General features: G+C 38.4%; 1 long non-coding RNA gene across 1 annotated transcript; it reads left to right on the forward strand.

The window, feature by feature from the left end:
- Window positions 1-3,520: 3,520 nt before the first annotated feature.
- LOC110904429 lies at window positions 3,521-6,879 on the forward strand. Its single transcript, XR_002572526.2, has 3 exons — window positions 3,521-4,058; window positions 4,536-4,599; window positions 6,599-6,879. It is a non-coding gene; the product is annotated as an uncharacterized LOC110904429 (long non-coding RNA).
- Window positions 6,880-7,116: the final 237 nt, after the last annotated feature.

Consider the following 7,116-nt stretch of genomic DNA (forward strand, 5'->3'; position numbering starts at 1 on the left):
CAAGCACCGATGATCAACCCAATTTTCGGTTCTCTCGTCACTATTTAACGCGTTAATCATCGCTTAACAATCTGTAACCAGGATAACTCAGACGCACTCACATCCGATCCAAATCAAGTTGTGTTCACTTGCCAAAAACGCATGGTGAGTATACTTGACCCCTTTTTATCGAATTTTGGGTGTAACATACGTTCCTTGTAAATCGAACTCATCAACGAATCATTTAATCAGTCAATTTATCACTTGCGAATACCTGTTTGCATAGATATACGTGATGCTAGTTACATATGTGCTAGGACTTATACTCGTGACGTCCCACCACGACTAGTATAGTACTGTTGCGCCCGACGGGGTCTAGTTATGCCATCGAAGGATCGAGCATCGATGACTTAACTGGTAGTATCAGTTTTGTGAGTATATATGTCGTGTATTACGTCTATGCATGCAGAAATTCACAGCACTTTTAATCTATTATACTACTACATATCAAACATGTATACTCGCCAATACTTTTGTATTGACAATATTTTAACGTATGTTGCAGGTTTAGTTGAAGTCTTCATCAAATCAAGCTAGGAAGTCTAGAAACTCACCTAAAATCTAGGTTGTCGGATTTGAATTGTTCGAGAGGACAAGAAATCTGTGATGACTTATGTGATTGTATTATTTGTTAGTATGGGATAACGAATGTAATAAATATTATCGCAATATAGTCGTTATGGATTCTCTTGAGCAATCTGGTTCGCCTAGTGCCGCGCCTCGATGATTCCGCCATCGGTTGGGGTGTGACACTAACCGATCGGTTAAGCCGGCCGATCGAATGACCAGTTCGATCGATCGACCTGAAAGGTAAGGACACTTCAATGTTCTCAAATACTACAACGAAAACTTCAAAAGGACAAGCCATCATACACAAACACATCCTACTCAAAGGAAGAAATACTCCACTCGAACAGCCCAACCGATCGAGCCTACCGGCCGACCGAACAGGCTGTCCGAACGGACTGTCAAACCGAACGAACAACCCGTCCGATCGAACCTACCGTCCGATCGACCAGGCTGTTCGACTCAACAACACTTGTATTCGTTTTACGCGTTACTCATCGTTAAACTATCGAACTATTCAGGCTAACCCTACTCTCAAGTGCTCCCTTCAATCCATCCATCGTTGTGAGTATACTCGAACCCTTTTTGCTTTAGCGCTTTTGGGTGTTACATACGTTACTTATCTAAATCACAATCGAACACACTACTCAATTACTTTAAACGCTAACCGTTCTGCATGTATTACGTGACTAAATGAATGCTTGTTGTTATGTTTACACGTGGAATGCTGTCTACCTGCCTTAACGACGATAGTACTATAGTTTGGACTCAGCACCCGTTCACACGGGGGTTGTTAAGACCATTACTTGCATGGATTACGGTGGTAATCATGTATTGCGAACTGCCTCGGGCAGTCAACCCGCAGTCATTGGTATCGATAGATCCATGGAGATAATTAACATGCTTCGTTTTTCTCTGTGAACGTGCTGGTTATGCGTAAACTATTTCGAACTCTATTATGCTATTATCAAACTTGTATGCTCACCTTTACATTTCATGTATTGACTTTATTTTAACGTATGTGGCAGGCAATTAGGATGCTTATCTGTTAGGAAGGCGAGCTTAGAATAAGCGTCTAGAGCATAGTTGTCTGTAGATCTTGCAGATCGAGTCTCTAGAAGCATTTGGACAATTTTTATATTTAAATCTGAGTTGTCGGAACAGAATATTTGACTTGATGTTATCTGTAATAATTTGTTTGCTATTTGAGGTACGATCTGGGACGTATTATATAAATTGAATAGTGATAATAATTGTTATGGAAACTTCTGGACAATCTGTTTGGCTCAGTGCCATGCCCTGATGATTCCGCCATCGGTTGGGGTGTGACATAAACACTAAGGGTATGTTTGGTATGGGGTAATGGAATAGACGGTGGAATGGAATGGACGAGGTAATGGAATGGATGAGGTAATGGAATTGATCATTACCGTTCCATATCTTGTTTGGTTACCATGTGAAAATGGAATGAATCATTACTTTTTGTTGTTCGGTTGGCAAGAGAAGACGAAAGAATAAAATCAGATGGTGGTGGTCAGTGGTGGGTGGTGATAGATGGCGGTGGTGGATGACGACGAGGTGGCTGGCAGCGGTGGCAATGGTGGCGGGGCGGTGGTCGGAGGTGGTTGCGGTGCCGATGATGGGTGATGGCGACGACGGTGGACAACAATGGTGAAGGTGGGTGGCGGCGGTGATCGGAGGTGGCATCGGCGATGGTGGGTTGTGGTGGCGGACGTGGGTGGTGGCTGTGATTGAAAGTGGCAGCGACGACGGTGGCGGAGGTGGGTGGTGGCAGTGATCGGAGGTGGCAGTGGCGGTGGTGGGGATGGAGGTGGGTGGCGGCAGGTGGCGGTAGCGGCGGTGGCGGGAGGGGCGGTGCTGGCGCGATGGTTGCAGTAGCAGTGTTGGCAGTGGTGGTGTCGTCGGTGGGCGGCGACTATGGTGGTAGCGACCCGACGGCGACGGCATTGGTAGCGGTGACGGCGATGGGTGGCGGCGTAGGTGGGTGACGACGGCAGACGGCGGTGGTGGATGGCGGTGATGGGTGGTGGCAACAGTGGTGGGTTGTGGTGTTGTTAATAAAGGGCGGAGAGAGAATGGAATGGAAAAAAAAAACAGGGGGAGCGGATGGAATGATTTTGAGAGAATGAAATGCTTTTTGGAATGGACAATTCCATTCCATTGACCAACCAAACACTCTTTTCTTCATTCTCTTATAATGATTTATTTTATTCTACCTCTCTTTCATACATACCCAACGCTACCTAACATTTTCCCTCATACCACTTAATACCTTTATCATTATAACCAATCTACGATCACTTTCACATAATTTGAGGGATGGATATTAAATGAGGTAGGTGTATGAACAAGGGACCAATTATATAAATATATCACACACGGAGAGCACATCAATCACATGTTCCCCATATGATATATTTACCGGGTACATGATCGATCACCTCACCTCTAATACAAACAAAATAAAAGATTTTTGAGACGTTCTTAATGGCTTCCTTACCACAATGTATGTAACATATGAAAATTCGAAAACCCTAAAATTAAATGATATTGATTAATTATGTAGGTTTTCCTTTAAAACGAGTTTAATGTATGTTAAAATTTATTAAACGATAATTAGTTTTAACCAAACATTTTGTTTTGGTAAATAAGTTCTTTTAGCAATATTGCGTGTGTATATATATATATATGCTAATAATAACAATTTTATTAGGTTATAACAATTTTAGTGTTGATTAAAATTTAAAGTAAACTATGAGGTTTATTTGGTAAGTTGTCTAATAAGTTAGGGGAGAATATGAAAATATAAAATAAATCATTTGATTTATTTTCAATTCGTCATCTTCCCTTCCTGACATTTACATTCCATTTTTTCGTAGCATAATTTCCATAACTGAGGAAGTAATATGAGTTTATGATTATTTCCATTATTATTATTATCATTATGAGGTTAGTAATGATTGGGATCCTTCAACGATATGGATTGCTTCATTTTCTGGTCACGCAATTTAACACACCTACACACTCTAGCAAATTCTTTTGAACCTTCGCCGCACACAAACCTACCGCCGCCGCTCGCCAAATGAATCGCAACCGTCATGACAAGCCGTCACTGTACCACGTCTGCTCTCTTAAACTACACACGAGCCAGCCACCACCGCCATTACGTTTCGTTGTATCCGGTGAGAACATCACCGATGTACAACACCATGTGTCCATCCGCCGTGGTTCAGGTCGCTACCGCCGCCATCGGTCCCAACTCACGAATCAGTCTCTGTTGCCGTTTTTTTTATACAGTTACCGATCATTGCCACCTACTGGTCCCCGCTTGATTGCTACAATACACTTCCGGTTAACGAGCACCATTTCTCTTGTCTTGAAACTTTTCGGCCACTCATTATATACTTATAGACGGTCCTCTTTCCTGCAAGGTAAAACTCTGGCAACCGAGATTTAACACCCCTCTTTGTAGGCATGCATATTTTCTGAACCGACCAATATAAAATGGCCAAATTGATTTTTCTAATCGTCACCGGTTTGTTTCAATCTCATACTCCCACCTGATTCATGGGTTTAACATGTTTAAAGGGTGCCTTGTTTAAAACTTCTTGATATGGTATATGTGTGAGCACTAGTAAATTAAAAGAATGTGATATAGCTAAATATTTTTTTTATATTATAATATTTCTACGATAGAGTTTGTAAAATATGAGTTCTATACTTAACTTAAGTTTTATTAATTTTAATGGTTTTATAAATTATATTGGTCGTACTCGTAAAAGATTCAATTGTTTTTAACAACAATGATTTTTACTAAATATGTTATATCATGGAAACCGGTGGTGAAGTCGTATTCGGAAACTCGAGCAATGCCTTATATTAACGTTTAAAAGGAATTTTATATTTAGGTTGTCGTATATGATTCGGGTGAGACGTTATAATTTTTGTCAAGTTGCGAGCTAAGCTTTTAAGGTACGGATTCTGTTTTTCTTTCATCGTAGTATACTTTTATTTTTTTGTTACTCGTTGGCATAGATTTTGTTTTCTTTTCATCGTCGTGTAATCTCCAATTCCTTATACGACACGAATTTCATTGGTCTTGATATCGCAGTATAATCTTATTTTTCGTTACTCTTTAGTACAGATCCTAGTCCTTGTTTGGTGTCTGATTGCCTTGGTTTGATACCTATATTTTTTTTGATATGTGTTACGTCATCTGAGTCAGTATTGTATTTGTCTGTTTATAAATTAATGTGTTGTAGCATGCCATACCTCAGACTTGTACTCATGGTCGCATGTTCCTGTTAGTATTATTTTTTAGTTGCCTGTAAATTATTTATAAGGCGTTAATATTTGTACTCTGCCACCTAAGCATGTCTGGCTTGTCGTTTGGGCGTCAACGACATGGCACTTATCGTGAAGGTGCGTAATAAAAGTTCACGGCGTCTCTAGCTTGTGCTTGTGTAGCACCTTGGCCACTAGAGGCGTATAGATCGATCTTAGCTCTGAGTTTGAGTTTGTTTGTCTGGAGATGGAATAATGGGTGCACGCCACACTCACCATCTCATAGGTGCATGGACTAGCTAGCTGTGTACCAGTCTGTTTCTGTTTCTGGCTTTGGGTGCTTCTGTGTTACACGACTTATTTTGTTGATATATAGTTGTCGTGTAAGTTAGTATATGTTTTTGTATGTGAATATGTTAAGTATCTGTTCTGATATGTCTGATATGTTTGTATGCATCTGGTTATGTTTCCGATTGTGTATTGGGTTAATTATGCTTTTGATTGTGTTCCGTATCCGATTCTGTTATGTATCAGCTATGTCTCTTTTGACTCAGCATATGTACTGGGTTGTATCAGATTTGTCTTGGTCAGTATCAGTCTCAGTTTGGATTTAGATTCCGTGATATACGTTTAGTTTGTGTCCGACAATATCTGTATTCAGTATTTGATTCGGTGTCTGTCGATATTTTTTTGTTGAATCTATCTTTGTTCCGTGTCCATTTTTCCGATCGGTTTAAGAAATTTCGTAAGGATTAAATTATTCTACGTTTAAAATCAAGTTATCGAGATTATTTTGGTTATTAAATATAAATCTCCAAAGCTATACAAATAGTTATTTTTAATTAAATAATAACTTATGAAATTTGATTAAGTAATAGAGATGGTTTTGAATCTGAACGTTATTTTAAATATAATAGCTTCAACAATCCTTTCTTTTAAAGATTATATTATTTTTAATGGTATTTAACATGTCCAGGCTTACGTTTTTTGTTTTGTTTCTGTATCGGCTTTCCATGTCAGTTTACGTAACTTTTATAAGTATTGCATTTGAAATCCGGTTTATTACATTTATTATATTTTTAAATTATAAGTTTTCAAAGTTAGAAAATTGTTCTTTTTGTCTAATGTTGATTTGCTATGAAATGTGATAAACTATTTTATTTTGATAAAATTCAAACACTCAATATAAGAAAATACTTTTGCCAAGTATCTTATTTTAAAAATAATAGCATTATTAAACGTTATTTAAAATATTCGATAGTTATTATTTCTTGGATTTGTATAAACATTCCATTTAAAAACTACAAATGATAGGTTGGAAACTTTTCTGGTTATACGGATACTAGATTAATTAAACAATATTTTCAATAAGTTTGTTTATACAAGATAACATATTTTAGTCATCGTGGTCAACGATGTATCAGTCTCTACAACGATTTTGTGTTGACTTTTGTTTCCGTATCAGTTTTCGTTACAATTTCAGATCGGTTCGTGTATCAGTTTTTGCATCAGTCATGAGCCTCCATTTGTTTTCAGTGACCGTTTCAGTTCAGTCTCAGTTCAGTTATGTTCTGTTGTGTTTTGCTTCCGCTGATATGACTTTACTTGTACTGTTGATTTCTCCGTTACTGAGCAACTTTTGGCTCAGCCGTATTTTTCTTTTTGTGTTTGTCTTATTTTTTTACAGGTAATCTGGGATAATATGGGATTTCAGTGAGGAGCGTTAGGAAGTTGCTGACCAAGATTCTTTATTTCAGTAACGTAATAAAATGTAATTAAGATCTTTTATTTAATGTTATGGATTGGTTTTTAGTTTTGATATCTGTAAGAGTGACACGTCAGCCCTATTCGGGTCGGGGTGTTACAATTATGGTATCAGAGCAAAGGCTCTTTCCTGTAGAAAAGTTAAACCTTAAAAACAACCTGTGAGTTAATGGGTAGACGTTGGGTTAGAATTTCGACTTTCAATCAATCATCATACGCACCAGTTGTCGTCTTTGGGTCTTTCTGCTTGAGGCGTTTCTTTTGTCAATCGCTACTAGATCTGCTTATGGTCAGGTTCACTATTCGATCTTGTTTCCTTATCAGTTGTAACTATTTGATGCAGTATCCGCATCGGTTTTGGGTTGTTATTTGGCTAAGTGTTAGGTTTAGTTTTCGATCTAGATTTAGATTGTGTGTTTATTTTTTATATCTGTCAGGAGA

Source organism: Helianthus annuus, chromosome 1, assembly GCF_002127325.2.
Source record: "Helianthus annuus cultivar XRQ/B chromosome 1, HanXRQr2.0-SUNRISE, whole genome shotgun sequence".
NCBI lineage: Eukaryota > Viridiplantae > Streptophyta > Magnoliopsida > Asterales > Asteraceae > Helianthus > Helianthus annuus.